This window comes from Ursus arctos, unplaced genomic scaffold (assembly GCF_023065955.2).
Source record: "Ursus arctos isolate Adak ecotype North America unplaced genomic scaffold, UrsArc2.0 scaffold_34, whole genome shotgun sequence".
Taxonomy (NCBI): domain Eukaryota; kingdom Metazoa; phylum Chordata; class Mammalia; order Carnivora; family Ursidae; genus Ursus; species Ursus arctos.
This window is the reverse complement of record NW_026623030.1, coordinates 1,972,817-1,992,289: the sequence shown is the minus strand read 5'-3', so window position 1 is coordinate 1,992,289 and position 19,473 is coordinate 1,972,817. Positions and strand designations below refer to the sequence as shown.

Genomic DNA, 19,473 nt, shown 5'->3' with positions numbered 1-19,473 from the left:
TGCCAAAACCCTGCACTTGTGCAAGTGGGCATGTATGCAAGATGCACAAAACAGGGAGAGGAAGGAGAGAAGCCGAGGTGAAATGCCTTTTGACATACAATGCTCTGCCTAGTCTGGATCCACATACAAAAGTCCATTACTGCCCAAAATACTTCAATGATTACTAAGCAGCTAACAATTATAATGCTTACTGACAATTTTCAAATGCTTATTTTTATTGTAATACAATACTTTCTCATTTTTAACACTGATTTTTTAAAGTTTATTTATTTATTTAAGTAATCTCTATATCCAACGTGGGGCTTGAACTCACAACCTCGAGATCAAGAGTCACATGGTCTTCTGACTGAGACATCCAGGTGCCCTGACACTGGTTTTATTTCATGCCTAAAATCAGGGTGTGATTATCAGCTAACGTGCACATTTAATATGGTAGTTTGTCTTGTTACGGTATTGTTTCCAGAAATCAATGATCCACATTATGACTTATTGAGGGGGGAAAGTGGCATTCAGCCACCTCTTCTCCACTTCCACCTCCAGCCGTGAGAAGGAAGGAACTTCGCCCCAGGGTCTTCTCCCTACCCTAGGGGTGTACCACTCTTAAACACCCCCACGGTCGCAGAAGAAGGAAAAAACAGCTACCTCTCTGATTTCTCCCCACTTTCCCTCCCAGCTTTTTCCTTTCCGTCTGGCCACGCTCTGTGAAGGGAGTATCAACAGGAGAAAGGCCACACTGACCAGCCATGCCCAAGTGGACACTGAAGTTAGCAATAAGGAGCTGAAGGTGAGCAGAGCTAACAGCCCCAAAAGGAAGGTCAGGGGCCAAGTAAGACTGCAATAGAATGCGATTAAAAAAAACTGAGCAGGAGATGAAGGATAAAGACCTTTTCAAAACTTTGGCTTTGTTAAGGGGAGACAGTCATGAGGAGGTAGAGACACTTGTGGTGGTGTTTAAATTATGAGCAAGCTGCCTGGAGACCATCGGCCTGCCAGGGAGAAAGGCCAGTGCTGCACCAGCACACCTGATTCTCATCATCACCCTATGTGGCTGGAAAGGAGGAAGAAATTGGGGTTTAGTGATGTAAACAGCTTGCCCAGAGTCTGCGCTCTTTCCACTAAATCACAGCTACTGACTGACAGGATGCTAAGAAAAGGAGTTAATTATCAGCAACAAAAATTCAAAAGCACAACTCTATGCCCATTTGGTTTTGGCCAGAGAGAAGCCCACCAGTATTAATTTATGATTTCTATTACTCTACAAGATTTAACCCAAGGAAATCTTTAGAAACTAGAGGCTCCCTGGATTTTTCAAACTTAGAACCATAAGTCGTCTTCTTACTACTTTCCAAATAATAACAAAGTATTTTTTAGGTTTTTTTAAGTTTTATTTAAATTCCAGTTAGTTAACATACAGTGTAATATTGGCTTCAGGTGTACAATATAGTGATTCAACACTTCCATACATGACCCAATGCTCATCATAAGCGCACTCCTTAATCCCCATCACCTATTGAACCCACCCTCCCCACCTCCCTTCTGGTAACCATCAGTTTGTTCTCTATAGTTAAGCCTCTGTTCTTAGTTTGCCTTTCTCTCTCTTTTCAAAAAAAACCTAATCTTATACCAAGACCTCTTCAGATCCATTTCTGGAGATCTCTCTTTTTAACATAAGCTGCTGAAAGGCCGTTAAACTGACAATACTTAACATTCCAGACAAGTGACAAGGCTGGAAAAGGACAGCCTAAAAGAATTTCTGGCCACAATACACAAATGATTTTTCCAGATTTAGTCCAAAACAAATTGGTTCCCAAAGTTCAAACTCCCAGAATGCAAGAAATTTTGAGTCTTTTCTGGCCATTCCCTCCTCAGCCAAGTTTTGTGAATATTTACAAAAAAGAAAACGTTTATTCAGGACCCCTTCAAACCACAGCTTTATGCTCGGAGTTTTGGCAGGCAGTTACATAACTGCACAATGCTATATTCATAAAATAAACCGTCGGCCATATTTTTAATTAAAAACACCAATTTGATATATTTTTATATTTATAACGAACTCTGATCCAAAATACAAAATGAAATATTTTCTTTGCATTTCATTAATCGTTCAAATGTAACAGTGTAAAAAATCCTTTAAAAATAAGTTTAAGGGGGGGCGCCTGAGAGGCTCAGTCAGTTAAGCATCTGCCTCCGGCTGAGGACCCTGATGCCAGGGTCCTGGAATTGAGCCCCTGTGTTGGCCTCCCTGCTCAGTGTGGAGTCAGCTTGTCCCTCTCCCTCTGCACCCCCCCCCACTCGTGCTCTCTCTAATTCTCAAATAAATAAATAAAATCTTTAAAAAAAAAAAAGAAAAAAAAAAGAAAAAGCTCAAAGGTCCACCTGGCTGGCTCAGTCGGAACATGCAACTCTTTATCTCAGAGTTGTGAGTTCAAGCCTCACTTTGGGTATAGAGCTTACTTAAAAATAAATAAGTAAATAAATTTTTGATTTAAATAAATAAAAAATAAGAAGCTTAAAATTTTAGATTTGAACCACTTCACTAGAAAAGCCAAAAGGAAAGAGACAAAGTGTCAGTGAGGACATGAACACCTGGAACTCTCACACACTGCTGCTAGAAGTATAAAACAGTACTGTTATTTTGGAAAACATTTTGGCAGTTTCTCATAAATTTAAACACATACCATATTACCCAGTAATTCAGCCCCAGGTATTTATCCAAAAGAAATTAAAACATATATGCACACAAAGACATACACAAATGTTCATAGCAGCTTTTTAAAAATATATACAATACCCCCAAACCAGAAACAACCCAAATTCCCATCAACAAGGGAATGGATAAACAAACTGTAGTACAGCTATATAATGAAATAAAATCCAGCAAGAAAAAGGAAGCATCCACTGATAACATGGAACAGCATGGATGAATCTCAAAAGCAATATGATAAATGAAAGAAGCCTGAGGGGTGCCTGGGTGGCTCAGTCTGTTAAGCATTTGACTCTTGACTTCAGCTCAAGTTGAGATCTTAGGACCATGAGATCAAGACCCGAGCTGGGCTCCCTGCTCAGCAGGGAGTCTGCAAGAGATTCTGTCTCTTCCTCTCCCTTGCTTTCTTTCAAGTAATAAATAAATCTTAAAAAAGAAAAAAGAAAGAAGCCTGATACATTCCATTTACATGTTCTACAAAATGCAAACTTTTCTACAGTGGCCGAGACAGCGGATCGGTGGTTGCCTGGGGGTGGAAGAAGGGAAATTAATTGAACAACATATAAGGGAACTTTTGGGGGTTATGGAATCTGGACTCTGTATCTGGACTGAGGTGCTGTTTATATGGCCATATACATTTTCAAACCCCATCACACTGTACAATTAAAAGGAACCATTTTGTTGTATATAAATTATACTGAAAAACTCATTTTAAAAAAAGCAGTAAAAAGGTTCCTAAATGTTCAACTAAAAAAACCAAAAATTTAGATTAGAGAATTGTTTTGTCAATAGCATAAAGGAAGTCTTTCTAAACTAAACAAGTTAAAATAGATTAGACTGGGTGCCTGGGTGGCTCAGTTGGTTAAGCAGTCAACTCTTGATTTCAGCTCAGGTCATCATCTCAGGGTTGTGAGACTGAGCCCTGCATGCAGCTCCATGCTGCTCTATGCTGGGTGTGGAGACTACTTAAGATTCTCTCTCTATCCCTCTGCCCCTTCCCCACACCCTCTTCTTAAAAAAAAAAGATTCGAATTTGAATTTGGTTTAATAATAATGGAATCTTTTTCAATAAGCATTTCACTGGTTAGGAAAAATGAAAATTAATAAAAAATACTGAAGAGTCCTTTTTCCTTTTGTCTACTGAGTAAAAGGTTGTAGTCTCAACAGTGAAATTTTGCCCCCTTGGGGACATTGGCACTGATTGTAGACATTTCTGGTTATCATGATGGGGGTAGAGGCGCTACTGACATCGACTGTGTACAGGTCAGGGATGGTCTAAATATCCTACAATGCACGTAACAGCCCCTTTGAACCAAGAACTATATGACCCAAAATATCAATAGTGCCAAGACTTAGAAACTTTGGTGTACAGGGATTGGTTTTAAGCCTGGGAAGAAGGGAAGAGCTCCATCTTTCTGTACCTTACCGTACACAGGGCCATATCTGCACAGACATTCTGTTGAGCTGAAAAACCCAACTCAACAGAATTGGCTGACAGGCAGGTAATGTCTCTGCCACAGGCCTATTACTCCCCTGGGTTTCCGTCCACATTTCCTGGGAAAGGACAGACAGCTCAAAGAAGGGCTCTCTCTGATCTCCCTGAATGAAATGTGAGAAGGAGCCACAGGGCCTCACTGCTTACCTGTACCTTCTTCTGCAATCCCCTTGCTGCCTGGCAGAAACTGACAACATGATGGCCAACCTCCACCATTCTCCCATCCCTCTGAAACCTCGCTGGCAAAAAGGAAAGAAGGGAAACTATATGCCAAGCGCTATGCTGGAAATTTCACACACATCGTTTCATTCAATCCTCCTTCATCTAAGGAGATGGGTACGATTATCAAGTCCACCGTAAAAAAGGGTAACCCGAGCCTTCAAAGCTGGCAAATATGACAGCAGGGATCTGAGTAGGTCTCACTCCAAAGCCCACCCCACTCCACCACACCTGGGTAACTCCCTGGGCTGTCTTTCTTTATCTCAAGGGGTGGTCTGTAGAGTGAGACTAGAGGGCCTCTGGTGTGCTCTATGTTCAGAGACATTTAACTATGGTGGGACATGTCTTGGCAACCAACAGTAGGTATGGCTTATAGCATTCCCTCCTCTCCAGCCCTGCCAGCCCTATTACAGCCTCTTCCTGTGTCAGGGAAAACATACAGCCTGACAACTACCACAGCCTCCTGCCGTTCTCCCTGCCTGCAATGCTCCTGTACCACAACTGTTTCTCTACACTGAAGCACAAAACCCACCCTGCCACTCCCCCACTAGGTAATGCCCCACTGCCTGTCTTAGACCAAACACCCCAGTGACCAATACACATCCCTCCAGACCCCAGCTCCCACCCACCTTCCCCACCTGGTTCCCCATTTTACACACAAATGTAGCAACACTCTTTCAAATACCCACACTTCTACTCCCACCACTCGCTATTCCTAAAAGCCCCTTACCATCTTCTTGCCCGAGAAATAACAGCTCACATGTCATGTCAAGATTCAGCTCAAATGACATCTGTTGTCATTTGACTTCCTGCTGTGGTGGTACTTCCACCACAGCACTCACCTCACACTGTTTTATCTAGGCAACATCTGGTACACAATTAGACTATTAAAAAAAAACTGCTGTTTATCTCAAATTCAAATGTAGTCGAGCATCTGTATTTTCTCTGGCAACCTCAGGCCTGGCACAGAGTCCCTCCAAGTAGAGAGAAAAGGAAAGGCAGCAATAGGCAAGGGAGCAAAAGAACACAAGAAATAATATACAAAGTGAACCATGACAAGAAAGACAGTTAGAAGGCTTATGTTATACTCAACATGAATATTAAAAGTCCAAATCCCCTTGTTTAACACCAGTTCTCCACAAAACAGCCTGGCCGACAATTCCAAAACCACTCTCTGGGACTCTTCTCCAAACAGCCTAAGTTTAGAGCAGCAGGTCTGTTTCTCTTCCACGAAACCACACTGGTCACCTCTGCCTTACTCACGCAGCTCCCACCAACTGGTGTGTTCTTTCCCCAGTTCCAATGTCCATTCACTGAAAACGCCTCCTCCTTCAAAGCCAATCTCAAAGGCCAAGCACAGCTCAAGTCCCCTCGAGGTCTAGCTCAGAGAACTTAAGGCACCAATACCAACGCTCACACATGGTCTCCCTCTCTTCGTGAGCACCCCCCCCCCAGCACTTATCAACACAACCTCAGCTGGCAGTTGTATACAGACTGCTCCCCCAGGCCCCACTGAGGATGCAAATGCCCATTTCTGAGGCAAGGCAGGGTAAGTACCTTAAAGATATCATTTAATAACTGTACAGAGGATGGAACCAAACACCCGATAAACAGACAAAAATCAAAGCTATGAGGTCAACAGCCTGAATCACTGCTGAAAATGACATGTGTGTCATAAGAAAATCTTAGTAAACTCTTTCTAGACAGGCCAGTTAACCACCTATTACACAGTTCACTGCTGTTATAAGACATCCTGTAACAGTGTAGAACTTCTGCTCACCGATTACTGGTAGGATAAGGATATAAGAGGGAAAAAGAGAAAAACAGCAGGAAAGCACTTCCTTCTGAGTTCACAATGTCACGGTCCACACTTCCTTGTTCAAACGCTGAGATACACCATATACCTCAATTACACTGATTTGGTTGTTGCCAATTTAGGATCATATTATTTCCCTTCACTGCATGAATAATGTATTGCAAGTTCAAGCAATAAAGCTCAGTCACATGTCAGAATTTCAATATAACATAACCAATTAAATATTAAGAAAACAGAGGGGCGCCTGGGTGGCTCAGTCAGTTAAGCATCTGCCTTTGGCTCAAGTCATGATCCCAGGGTCCTGGGATCAAGCCCCGTGTTGGGCTCTCTGCTCAGCAGGGAATCTGCTTCTCCCCCTCCCTCTTTGCCCCCCCATCTCGTGTGTGCTCTCTCTCTCTCAAATCTTAAAAAGGAAAAGAGAACATATAAAATATGTCTCTGTTTCATTCCAATTCTTTACAAAGTAAAATTTTGCAACACTACTACATGATGTGAGCAAACTCTGAATTTCAGTAAAAGGTTACTAGTAGCAGATATTAAGAATAATAGATCCCCATACAAACATCACAGCATTCTTACCCCCAACTTAGAAAATGGGAGTCTTCAAATTCTAATATAGGGCTCTGGAAACAAGTCAAAGAAGAGGGACTTTCAACTCAGTAGATTGTTTAAAAAATATGGCTGTTTTCAAATTTGAAAAGATACAGAAAGCAGGAATAGGACTAGTGAGTAAACGTTATCAAGAGGCAGATTCTGGGACAGCTAATAACCAGAGATGCCCCCACACCAAATGAACAGCCTTAAAAGTAGTTGGGTCCTCCTTCCTGCTCTTAAAAAGCCCTGCAGTGGGGGCTGGGAGGGCTGATTTATCATGAGACATCAGCGGAAATGGGAAGTTCCTACACTAACATCGGTTAGCTAGATATCAGATATTCACAATGGTTCATCTCTAAAGGGTCCAGACACCAGTGGGATAACTTCAGTTATTTTAAAAAGCATTGTATGGTACTTCAGGAAGAATTCTCCTGACTGTCTCATTTGCTTGTCTCCTGAAGCAACCTTTTTCAGTTCAGCTACCCTCACCATCTGAAAGCTGCCAAGCTTCTGACACAGCATGGCACAGAGACTTAGTCCCTGAACAAATACCTAAAGTCTGGACTTCTTTTTTTTTTTTTTTAAGATTTTATTTATTTATTTGACAGAGATAGAGACAGCCAGCGAGAGAGGGAACACAAGCAGGGGGAGTGGGAGAGGAAGAAGCAGGCTCATAGCGGAGGAGCTGATGTGGGGCTCGATCTCATAACGCCGGGATCACACCCTGAGCCGAAGGCAGACGCTTAACCGCTGTGCCACCCAGGCGCCCCTAAAGTCTGGACTTCTGACAAAATTTTTTTTTTAATTTTGTAAACAGAAGACAAACCGGTAACTGCTATGCAAAAATTCATCAGCTGTCTGAGAGGTAACAGGTCTTTTCCTTCTTGACTTCACTAATCTCTGAAACCACTTTTAAAGATGTGCGGTGACTGAGAATTCTAACGATCCTTTCGCAGAAGTCACTCACGTCAACACAGAACCTGCCACTCTTACACCCTCTCGGCCCGTTTGTAGTGTACAACTCCTTTGGCCAGGCAAACGCAGCATCTATATAGCTTTTTCTGTACAAAATTTTGCACAATCACATGCAACTGTGAACAAAATAGGGTGAGAACCTTGGGTGCTTATCTCCAAGGATATAAACCTTGGGTGAGAAAGTAAATACTGAATTAGGCTTTCATCAGAGAATCTCATACTTACATAATAAACCTCTCCTTAGCCTATCACCCCAGTATACAGTCTTCAATTTTCATTTCCAGCTAAAAAAAAAAAAAAAAAAAATCCCTCTAGGAATAGTATTAGAAAAAATTATAAATTCCAAATTCATACTTTACTGTCACTTTATTTAAAATAATACGGGGGGGGGGGGTGGCGCCAGAGTGGCTCAGCCCGTTAAGCATCTACCAGGGTCCTGGGATCGAGCCCCGTGTTGGGTCCCTGCTCAGTGGGGAGTCTACTTCTTCCTCTGCCTCTCCCCCTGGCTTGCTTGTGCTCTCTCTCTCGCTCGCTCACTCTCTCTCTCAAATAAATAAATAAAATCTTTAAAATAAAAGAGAAGGAGGGGTGCCTGGCTGGCTTAGTCAGTGGAACATGTGACTCTTGATCTTGGGGTTGTGGACTGAAGCCCCATGTTGGGTGCAGAGATTATTTAAAAATAGAATCTTTTTTTTTAAGATTTAAATTTTTTTTTATTTGAAAGAGAGCACGTGTACACACGCAAGTTTGGGGAGATGGAGAGGGAAAGAAGCTGAGCAAGGAGCCTGATGGAGAACCTGATTTCACAGCCCTGAGATCATGACCTGAGCCCAAATCACGAGTGGGACGCTTAACCATCTGAGTCACCCAGGCACCCCCAAAATAAAATCTTTTAAAACAAATAAAATAAAGTAAAATAAAATAATACAGAGGTAATGAGGATATATTCCAAATGTGAGAAAAATGAGCCAAACAGAATTATCATTAAATTTTATCAAGAGACCATCTCACATTTAAAACTTGCCTCCGAGTGGCTTAAGGAAAAAGAGGCAAGAAAGAGAAGAGAGGAGCCCCAGCTAAGAGCTCAGGCAATAAAGGATGTAGAAAGAGGATGCAAAGAAGGGGAGCAAAAGGAGAGAGGACTTTGGTAAAACAGGTCAAGCATCAAGTTTAATCCCCTTACCCATCATCCCTTTACACCCCACAGCCTTTGTTACTAGGTAGTAACCTGAAAGGGGCAGCTCCTTCGATTCTTGGGCAGTTTATGCAGCCAAATGTCAGTGCAATTGGATCTGCCAATTACCAGAACACCTGCCAAAGCAACACAAAATAAATTGCTTCAACTATTTCAATTACAAGAGAAGCAATGCCCACCGAAGTCTTCCATTCTCCAGGCTAAACAGCACTGTAGTTCCTTCAGCCTTATGACAAATGCATTCTAGTTGAAAGGCAGCATATTATAGTGAAAAGAACATAAGACTTTTAGTCAGAAACCATGGCTCAAATCCAAGCTTGGCCACTGGTTAACTCTGTATTCTTAACCTCATTTCCTCATTTATAAAATTAAGGAAAATAATAGTTGTGCTAACTATCTCAAGATGTGTTGTGAGAGGACCGTATTTAATGAAAGGTACACATGAAATATACACTTTCCCAGCTCCGCTGCTATAGATGCTCATTAGACTCCACAGCACTATTAACACAGACTTCACAGAACTTATGTACTCGCTTTAGAAATAAAATTTTGAAACCCAACCCACCTAAGCACATGTGTGATGGCAGAGGGAGTCGGAGCAAAAGTCAGGAAAGGAAGTGATTAAAAATTCCAGTGCAGGGGCGCCTGGGTGGCTCAGTCGTTAAGCGTCTGCCTTTGGCTCAGGGCGTGATCCCAGAGTTCTGGGATCGAGTCCCACATCAGGCTCCTCCGCTGGGAGCCTGCCTCTTCCTCTCCCACTCCCCCTGCTTGTGTTCCCTCTCTCGCTGGCTGTCTCTGTCAAATAAATAAATAAAATCTTAAAAAAAAAAAAAAAAAAGAATCCCAGTGTGGCTAGACAGCATCCTGTCTGACATTTATACTCTACACTAGCCCTTCAGAAATACAACTTTAACATAAACGTCCAGGTCGCTTTTTTTTTTTTTTAATTTAAAAACAAGGAACGTTAGTAACTGAAATGCCAAAAAAACTTTCTTGCAAAACATTTTATTCATTACAATTCAGTAGAGCTTATGATTCTTTTGTTTGTTTTAAGATTTTATTTATTTATTTGACAGAGAGAGAGACAGCGAGAGAGGGAACACAAGCAGGAGGAGTGGGAGAGGAAGAAGCAGGCTTCCCATTGAGCAGGGAGCTGGCTAGATCCCAGGACCCTGGGATCAGGACCTGAGCTGAAGGCAGCCACTTAACCAACTGAGCCACCCAGGCGCCCCAGAGCTTGTGATTCTTGATCTTGGGGTTGTGAGTTTGAGCCTCACATTGGACACAGAGTTTACTTAAGAAAACTAAATAAAGGGGCGCCTGGGTGGCTCAGTCACTGTGTGTCTGCCTTCGGCTCAGGGCATCTGCTCACGGCGTGATTCCTGTGTTCTGGAATCAAGCCCCACATCAGGCTCCTCCCCTGAGAGCCTGCTTCTTCCTCTCCCACTCCCCCTGCTTGTGTTCCCTCTCTCACTGGCTGTCTCTATCTCTGTCAAATAAATAAATAAAATCTTTAAATAAATAAATAAATAAAACTAAATAAATAAATATCTGCTGAATTGAATGAGTAAATGGTGTATTTTTACTACGAAATACTACTATGAAGCCATTAATCACAATGAGTCAGAGTAATGCCAGCTGATTTAATGGAATTTCCAGAAGTACTAAGTGAAGAAAACAAGAAGTGTCAAAAAAAAAAAAATCCCATTTTGTAAAAGAATACTCTGGAAACCTTATATCGAGGAGGAGGTGGGGAATCTGAAACCCTCATACACTGCTAGCGGGAAGGTAAAATGATGCAGCTTTGGAAAACAGCTTGGTGGTTCCTCAGAGTTTAGCACAGCTACCATATGACCCGGTGATTCCACTCTGAGGTACACGCCCAAGAGAACTGAAAATATTCATCCACAAAGAAACCCGTACATGAATGTTCACAGTAGCATTGTTCGTAATCACCAAAAGTGGAAAACCAAATGTCCATCAACAAAGTATAAACTATTATGTGGCCATAAAAGGAATTAAGTACTAATAAATGCTACAACATGGACAATACTTAAAAAAATCACGCTAAACGAAAGAAGGCAGACAAATGTGCACAAATTCTATGACTCCATTTCTACGAAATACCCAGAACAGGCAAATCTAGAGAGATAGAAAGTAGATTGGGGATTCCAGGGGCTGGAGGGAGTGGAGAATTGGGAGTGACTATTAATCAGAACAAGGCTTCTTTCTGAGGTGATGAAAATGCTCTGGAATTAGACAGTGGTGATCAACGCACAACTCTATGGATATACTTAAAACCACTGAAGTATACACTTCAAAAAGGATGAACTTTATGGGATATGAATTATATCTCAATAATCCTATTATTTTTTAAAAACATACATGTTTGCAAATGAATACATGAATAATAAAGAATGATGAAGAAGAGTATGGGAGGGAGGAGGGGGCCAAGGCTTAAGGCAAGGAGGAGATAAAAAAACAAAGACTAAAAAAAATGCAAGGCTGGAGGCCCTGCATGGGGGGACTGGGCAAGGCTGAATAAGCCAGCAATGAGGTGAGCATGGAGAATAAAAAGGAGGGAGCTAGGGCAGGTAATTGGTAACAGGGGAGACAGAGGAGACCTGGATACCTGTAAGGATTCAATGGAGTCTGCAGAAAACTCGGACTGCCAGAGAGGGAGGACAAGAAAGAACATGGGAGAGAAGATTTAAGGCTGGCTCAAACCCACTAAAGCTTAAAAAAGAAAAGTGTGCAAGAAGAAAATCCAATAGGTTCTGCTCAAGAATCGTTGAGCCTGGTAAGATAAAACCAAACTACAAGGAGAAGCTTCCAAGGAAAGAGGGAGTGGGACTCAGGACACTGGCTGTCTCCTACGTAGGAAAAAGGGGCATCTCTTGGGAGAAAGTGTCCAACTGTGACTGTTCCTGGGGAAAAAAAAAAAAAAAAGCAGCTCCAACGGACTGCCTCGGGAATTCTCAGTAGAAGAGGTGCGACTGGAAAATGGCTGACTTGGGATTTTTCCCAAGAATATGAGAAGGGAGAGGAAGAAACGGACTTTTTTAACCTTTTTTATTTAACAGTTTTAATTTAAAAACTGCCAGGTTTTCTGAATGCCTCTTTCTTAAGCTTAACCAGGGTCTTTTTTTTTTTTTAAGATTTTATTTATTTATTTGAGAAAGAGAGAGAGAGCGCGCAAGAGCACAAGCAGGGGGAGTGGGAGAAGCACAGGGAGAAGCGGGCTCCGCGCCGAGCAGAGGGTGGGACTCAATACTTGTTCCAAAGACCCTGGGATCATGACCTAAGCCCAACACAGACGCTTAACCAACTTGAGTCGCCCAGGTGCCCTTAACCAGGGTCTTTTTATTTTTCTTTGTAAAACCTCAGTTCTTTTGAAAAGAAGTATAATATGGGGCCTTCTTGTAAGAGACAAGGTATCTTTCCCCGTTATCATTTTTTCTTAACATTTTATTTTTGGGGCACCTGGGTGACTGAGTGGGTTAAGCATCCAACTCTTGGTTTTGCTCAGGTCATGATGTCACAGGTCGTGGGATCAAGCCCCGACTGGAGAATACACGTTCAGTGGGTAGTCTGCTTGAGCATTCTCTCCCTCTGCCCCTCCTCCCGCTCACATGCATACACGTGCACACAAGAGCTCACGCTTGAAAATAAGTCTTTAGGGGCGCCTGGGTGGCGCAGTCGTTAAGCGTCTGCCTTTGGCTCAGGGCGTGATCCCGGTGTTCTGGGATCGAGCCCTGCATCAGGCTCCTCCGCTGGGAGCCTGCTTCTTCCTCTCCCACTCCCCCTGCTTGTGTTCCCTCTCTCGCTGGCTGTCTCTCTCTGTCAAATAAATAAATAAAATCTTTAAAAAAAAAAAAAAAAGAAAAGAAGTCTTAAAAAAAAAAGATTTTATTTTTAAATAATCTCTACACCTAACATGGGGCTCAAACTCACAACCCCGAGATCAAGAGTCAAACGCTCTCCCCACTGAGCCAGCCAGGTGCCCCTCACTTTATCCCTTCTGTTTTCCCTAGGCTATATGCACAACAGACAAACTCACAATTTAATATTTTTATTTCTTAAACCTTTACTGTCCAAACACATCAAATCAAAGCAAAAACAAAAAACCCAAGGTGGAAGGTATCCAAGGAGAATGGGGGAAGCAATATAGAGCAAATGCATATTCCTTCTAGAGCTACGAATAAAGATAATGCCCACCTGGTTTCTGGGTTATCAAACACATATGAGAGTCCCCTCCTTCAAGAAATGATTTGAGTTAGACACTAAGATACAACTAAACAGACTTTGCAAATTGGTGTGTACAACTGGGAGAGGTCTCACAGCTGGAGAGGTCAAGCGCACCTGGAGTGAAACCCCTAAGGGCAAGGACTTAGGTGATCTCTACTTCCTTGGTAGTGCTGACATGCCTAGCACATAACGAACGCACCCAGCAGATACAACCACCTCTGGTCAAGCCACACACTCTGCTATGCACTGTGACGTCACTGGCTAGTGGAGGGAACAGACAAAACACAGGGCACCAAATCCTTACCAGACAGGGAGCTGGACAAGTATGCAGGAGATAGGTCAAGGGATGCCTTCAAGGCAAGGTAATATCTAAGCTGAGTATGAAGGTGATAACGGGATGAAGTGAGAGAAGAACATTCCAGCAGAGGGAGACATGGAGACTGGAGAGAGTTAAGGGACCAAGAGTGGTTCAGCAAAACTCAGTGAAGCACCAAAAAGGGTGCGTGGGAGGATGAGAATGGAGGCCAGAGTCCAGTGATGAAGCATCCTGGATACCAAGATAAGGATTAGTAAATCTGATTATGAAAATAGTGGGAGCCATTGACGGACTTAAAATTGGTGGTGGGGATGTGGGGTGACTATGAACAGATGTATTTTAGAAAGACGGAGGCAGGAGCAAACCTCTGGATTTAACCAGAAAAGAACTACAATGACAATGTGGGAAAAACACTGTTAACAGATCTGCACTCTTTTCTAGTGGACAAATTTTCTTTTTGGAGTTACCCAATTATTTTCTGAAAATAGAGAACTTAGAGGTGGCTGAGAGCAGTCAGTCCTCTAAGTACAGAAATTAGTATTACAAAGAATTAGACTGCATTATTCATTTTAACTCAAGACACTTTTAAAATGTGTTTGATACATTTAGATATCCTACAGTTTCGTGAGTACCAAAAAAGAGAGAGTTACGATAACTTTAAATCTTATCTGTTATTAACAGCAGACCAGAATGAATTTTAAAGACTTCACAGACACAAAGATCATCTGCTACATTCACTTTGGAACAAACCATTGACACTTCTTCCCCTCAACACATCTGAAATACAGTCTGTAAGCCTAATTTCTCAATGGTCATGTTGTTTCACAGCAAAAGACTGAGGCCACAATACTAAAAGATTTTTGAGCTGAGAGAGAAACCCCATGGGGGTTCCTTACCTCAGCAGCTAGTCTATTCACCACTAACAATTCCAACCACCAGGAGGAATTTCCCTGCCTAGGCTTATTTTGTTGGCACAAGCACACACGAAAAAATATCCTGACATTTTATATCCAGTAGGAAAAAATAATCAGAATAGTAACATCTTTAATACCAAGCAAATTTAACCAATTTTCCCAGTTGCCTGTGGATTTGGACAGATGGCCAAAAGTAAACTCATATTTACTGTAAAAAATAATCTGTATTTTAATCTTCTTAGCACCAAAAGCCCAGCGAACTTTTTCCTAAACTACCTAACAACAATAGCAAAACAAAAGATTTTAGGCTATCTTTATTTCTAAAAATATTTTATTGTGATAAGATAACCAACCTTGTATTTGCCATTTACAATCACCATATACCACCATTTACCATCATCATTTCATAAAAGATGCTTAATTTCAACACCAAGAAAATGACACATATATATGTATATATACACACACACACATATTTTAGAAAGGGCAGTCCTTTCATTGAATAAATTTTGTTTAATAAAAAACTCCCTCACATTGTCCTTGTTTTTCTCTATACTCTAAGGCCCATTCAACACTCCCTTTCAGAGGTCTCATCAAGAGTCTCCAAAATTTGTTCTCACCAGTTTTATGATGGCCTCACTCGCTGTCTTTGGGGAGGGACCACAAACAATGCCATGGAACTGATGAGAAGACCCAGTTCTACTAAGAGTGGAAGAAGACTCAGTAGACAAGGGTCCATTAAGTGTTAAAAGTGGCAAGTGGAGCTCGTTTCCATCTCTTTCCTCCTCCCCCACCCCCCACACTTTACAGATAGGGAAAGGAAGGTCCAGAAAGGAAAACCAATTTGCCCAAAGCCATAAAACCAAGAGAGTATCTCTATCCTGCTGATACCCTGGCACCAGTCCTCTACTGAACTGGACAGTTTGCATAATACTAAGTACAAGTTAGCCATGTCATTTAAATATGTATATGGTATGGGGCACCTGGGTGGCTCAGCCAGTTGGGCATCCCACTCTTGATTTCTGCTGGGGTCGTGATCTCAGGGTCCTGGGATGGAGGCCCAACTCCATGCTCAGCGCAGAGTCGGCTTGACATCTTCTCCCTCTGCCCCTCCCCCGATTCGTGGGCGCACACACACAGCCATGCACGCTCTTTCAAAAAAATAAATCTTTAGGGGCGTCTGGGTGGCTCAGTCGTTAAGCGTCTGCCTTTGGCTCAGGGCATAATCCCAGAGTCCTGCGATCGAGCCCCACATCAGGCTCCTCCGCTGGGAGCCTGCTTCTTCCTCTCCCACTCCCCCTGCTTGTGTTCACTCTCTCGCTGGCTGTCTCTCTCTCTCGAATAAATAAATAAAATCTTTAAAAATAAATAAATAAATAAATCTTTAAAAAATAAAAATGAAAAAAATAAATATGTATATGGTTATATGGCAAGTCTTATGTATTATGAAAACCCAACCCTGGTAGTAATTTTGAACCGAAGCAATACTATCAGCTGAGTCATGTGAAATTAAGGATGTACTGTGTCAAACTGGTTATAAAGAGAACCTGTGCTTCACAGAAATCCCATCTCGAGACAACACAATGTAGATACACACCCTAAAAATTCAAGTTTAAAGCATTTCTATGCCACAATATTCACTCTCTTAATGAAAATGAATGTCAAGAAAAGCCCTACATACCTAGAGTATACACAGGCTATTAAGAAACATTTTCCAGCTACCTAAAGTTGCTGAGTCTTTAAAGACTCTCCTTGGTGTAGAAAAAATCAAAGGGGGAAAGGAGACATTTTTAAAGAGGAAAAAATTACTGGATCAGTTAGCTATTTCTTTACCAAAAAAGATTTTCCCCAAATCAATACTCGACTTCTCCTTACAGATATACCTGTCAGTATTGGTTTGACTATTTCATAACCTACATGTGTTATGCTGATGTCTGCTGATGTCTACAAAGCTCTGATTTCATCTCAAGATACATCCTCCTGGCTGACAGCAAACGCTGTTGGGCTCTGCAACATTTTTTAGTTTCCTGAATCTGTTGTAAACTTAGAAAACATTATCAATGGCTTGAGATGCTCTTTTTACAACACATTTTTCCCTGTAATCAATATAGGGCAGCGAATTTACGGGAATTTTTCCTGGACCCTCCCGTACTTGCCGGCAAATTACCAAGGGCATCAACAAATCAAAGCTCTCTATATTTGAATGATCACAGGAATTCCTACTTGGTCTTGTAAATAGGCTGAAACTGCGTGGAACTGATTTATTTTCTAGCCATCTCCAGGAGAGGTGCCAAACAATGAACTGTGATGTCTTATATATAACCACTTAAGCCACACAATTACCAGATTGAGGGAAATGCAAAATTCCCTCAACAAAACACCAGATTATCCATATCCAACCCGATGCAATTAACCAGGTCTCAGGAACAAAACGACATTCCACTCGCTTAAGGATGACCTCCCTTCTGCGCGGGGCGAGGGTGGGGGCGCGTGCCCCGGCGGAAGCAGAGCCCGCAGGAGACCCGGGGTCCGCCGCCCGCGGCCCTGCTACCCCAGCCGCGTCCTCGGGGCCCCGGACAGCGGTGTCTCCGCCTGGAGAAGGGAACCAAGGGATCAGGGCTATGGGGCGCCGGCCCCAGCCTCTTCTGGGGCGCGGGGAGAGCAAAGCGCGAGGGTCTCGCTCAGCCCCTTGGCTCAGAGGGACCAGCAGACGAGGGGGGGGGCGCAAAACCACCTGGGCCGCAACACCGGCCAGGAGCAGCCGGCGGACGCGGGGGTCGGCCCGGGAGGCCGGGAGGGGGACGGCGCAGGCGCGGGACGGGCCGGGGGCCCCGGCGGGGGACGGCGCAGGCGCGGGCCCGCTGGGGTCTGCGGGGCCGCCTGGGCCTGGCCGCGCGGGCGGCGCTGAGGAGATGGACAGGCCCGCCAGCGCACACTGAGGGGACCCGGTCCTGGCTCTTACCGCGCGGCGCCGCCTCGCTCGCTCGCTGGCTCCGGGTTGGGGCCGGGCGGCGAGCTCGCCCGGTGGCGCGGCCCGAATCCGTTGAGTCCGGCCTCAGGGCAGCAGCCAACCCCGCGGCGCCGTTCGCCCGGCCCGCCCTGCCTCCTTCGCGGCCCCCGCCCTCGGCCCGCCCCTGTCCCGCCCCACAGAGCCGCCACCGATGGCGCAGGCGCCGCAAGGCCCCGCCTACATCCTGCCGCCGCGCAGGCGCCTACGGCCCCGCCCACTCCGCTCGCGTCCCTCCCGTCTCTGGCTAGCGCAGGCGCCCTGTCACCCGGCCCGCCACAAAAAACGGCTCCAGCAGCGTGTACCGACGCGTCGGTGTTTGCGCTGGAGCAGCTGATGGCGGATGCTCCTGAATGCTGTGTACGACGGGGCGGGGTGATGCGTGTAAAGCTCCCTCGTCCCAAAACCTTACCTCAGCCAAAGGTCCCACCTTTCGTGCGGCACGGATTTACAGTGTGCCAAGGACGGTGCTAGGCGACGAACTAGACAGTGGTGATAAAAACACACAAGCCCTGCCCTCCTGGCGCTCCCCGTGCGGCTGGGAACACAGACGCTAAACGAGTGAGCCACCAAAAACATGAGGCTAAATATCCTTTATCAAGTAAAGGAAGTTCTGGTAGGTCACGGTTGTCATACAGGTTTTTTTTCTTATATAGTTCGAACTGCATTAATAATTTTTTATTACATTTTAATTTCCCAGAATAAAAGAAAAAATCGGACTTGATAAAATTTTAATATTGTTGGACTATTCGCTAATACTTTATTTAGCATTTTTACATATATGTCCGTAAGTGATTTTGGCCTTTCCTTTTACTTTCTTGTACTGTCGATGTCTGGTTTGGTATTAAATTTATAATCAAGTCACAATGAGTTGAGACTTCTGTTTTCTTGTTTATTTGGAAAATTACATATAAGAGGATTTTTCTTTTCAATGTTTGCTGAAGTTGCCTATAAAATTATCCAGGCCTGGTTTTTTTCTTTGATTTTGTGTATTTTGAGACTTTTGAGGGGATAGGATGCAGATTTTTTTTTTCAAAGATTTTATTTATTTATTCGACAGAGATAGAGACAGCCAGTGAGAAAGGGAACACAAGCAGGGGGAGTGGGAGAGGAAGAAGCAGGCTCATAGCGGAGGAGCCTGATGAGGGGCTCGATCCCATAACGCGGGGATTCACGCCCTGAGCCGAAGGCAGACGCTTAACCACTGTGCCACCCAGGCGCCCCAGGGATGCAGATTTTAAACTAAGCATTCCATTTCCATTTCTTGAATGGTTCTGGATTTAGACAGGTTTTTTTTTGTTTTTTGTGTTTTGTGGTTTTTTTGAGTAGGCTCTATGCCCACTGTGGGGCTTGAACTCATTACCCTGAGATTAGGAGTCGCATGCTCTATCGGCTGAGCCAGCCAGATACCCTGAGACAGAATTTCTACTTCTCCCTGTATCATCTTTGCTAAACAATATTTTTGCAGGAAAGTGGCTGTATATTGATGTTTTCAAAATTGTTGGTATGAAGTTGTTCATATTCCCTTATAATTTTTTGTTTTATTTCAGAAGGCATCCATTCCTATAGTCCTCTTCCCAAATGCAACTAACTGTATTCAGTTTCTTGATATCCTTCTAGAGACACGTTATGAATATAAACAAATATGCAAAATAAACAGATCCGTTCTTTTGCTTCTTTTTTTTTTTTTTTTTTTTTTAAGATTTTGTTTATTTATTTGACAGAGTGAGAGAGCACAAGCCAGGGGGAGCTGAAGGCAAACGCTTAACCGACTGAGCCACCCAGGCGCCGGGTTATCCCCTGCTTTTTGAAAGTTTGTGTTACGCCACTTCACATTTACGAAAGACATACATTGTTACCTGCTTTTGCTAACCTAAAGAAATGCAAAGAGGATTTTCGCTTTTATGAAAAAAGGTGAAAAGCAACAATAGTGTTGTGTGTTTTGCAGAGGAGGTGGACACTCTGAGCAGCAAGAGTGGCACCGCCAGAC

The 19,473-nt window shown here is 43.4% G+C and overlaps 1 protein-coding gene across 3 annotated transcripts in view; it reads right to left on the bottom strand.

Annotated features, from left to right (window-relative positions):
• The window catches only part of SPECC1L (sperm antigen with calponin homology and coiled-coil domains 1 like), a 123,141-nt gene extending 105,175 nt beyond the window's left edge, over positions 1-17,966 (bottom strand). Inside the window, exon 1 of one of the 3 annotated variants that reach the window (XM_048221343.2) lies at positions 17,896-17,966. The gene's annotated coding sequence lies outside the window, so the exon portion shown is untranslated. Of the gene's footprint in view, positions 1-17,438; positions 17,591-17,895 lie in introns of those variants that run through there. The other 2 variants (XM_026487834.4, XM_057305730.1) reach the window with 2 other exon arrangements.
• Positions 17,967-19,473: the final 1,507 nt, after the last annotated feature.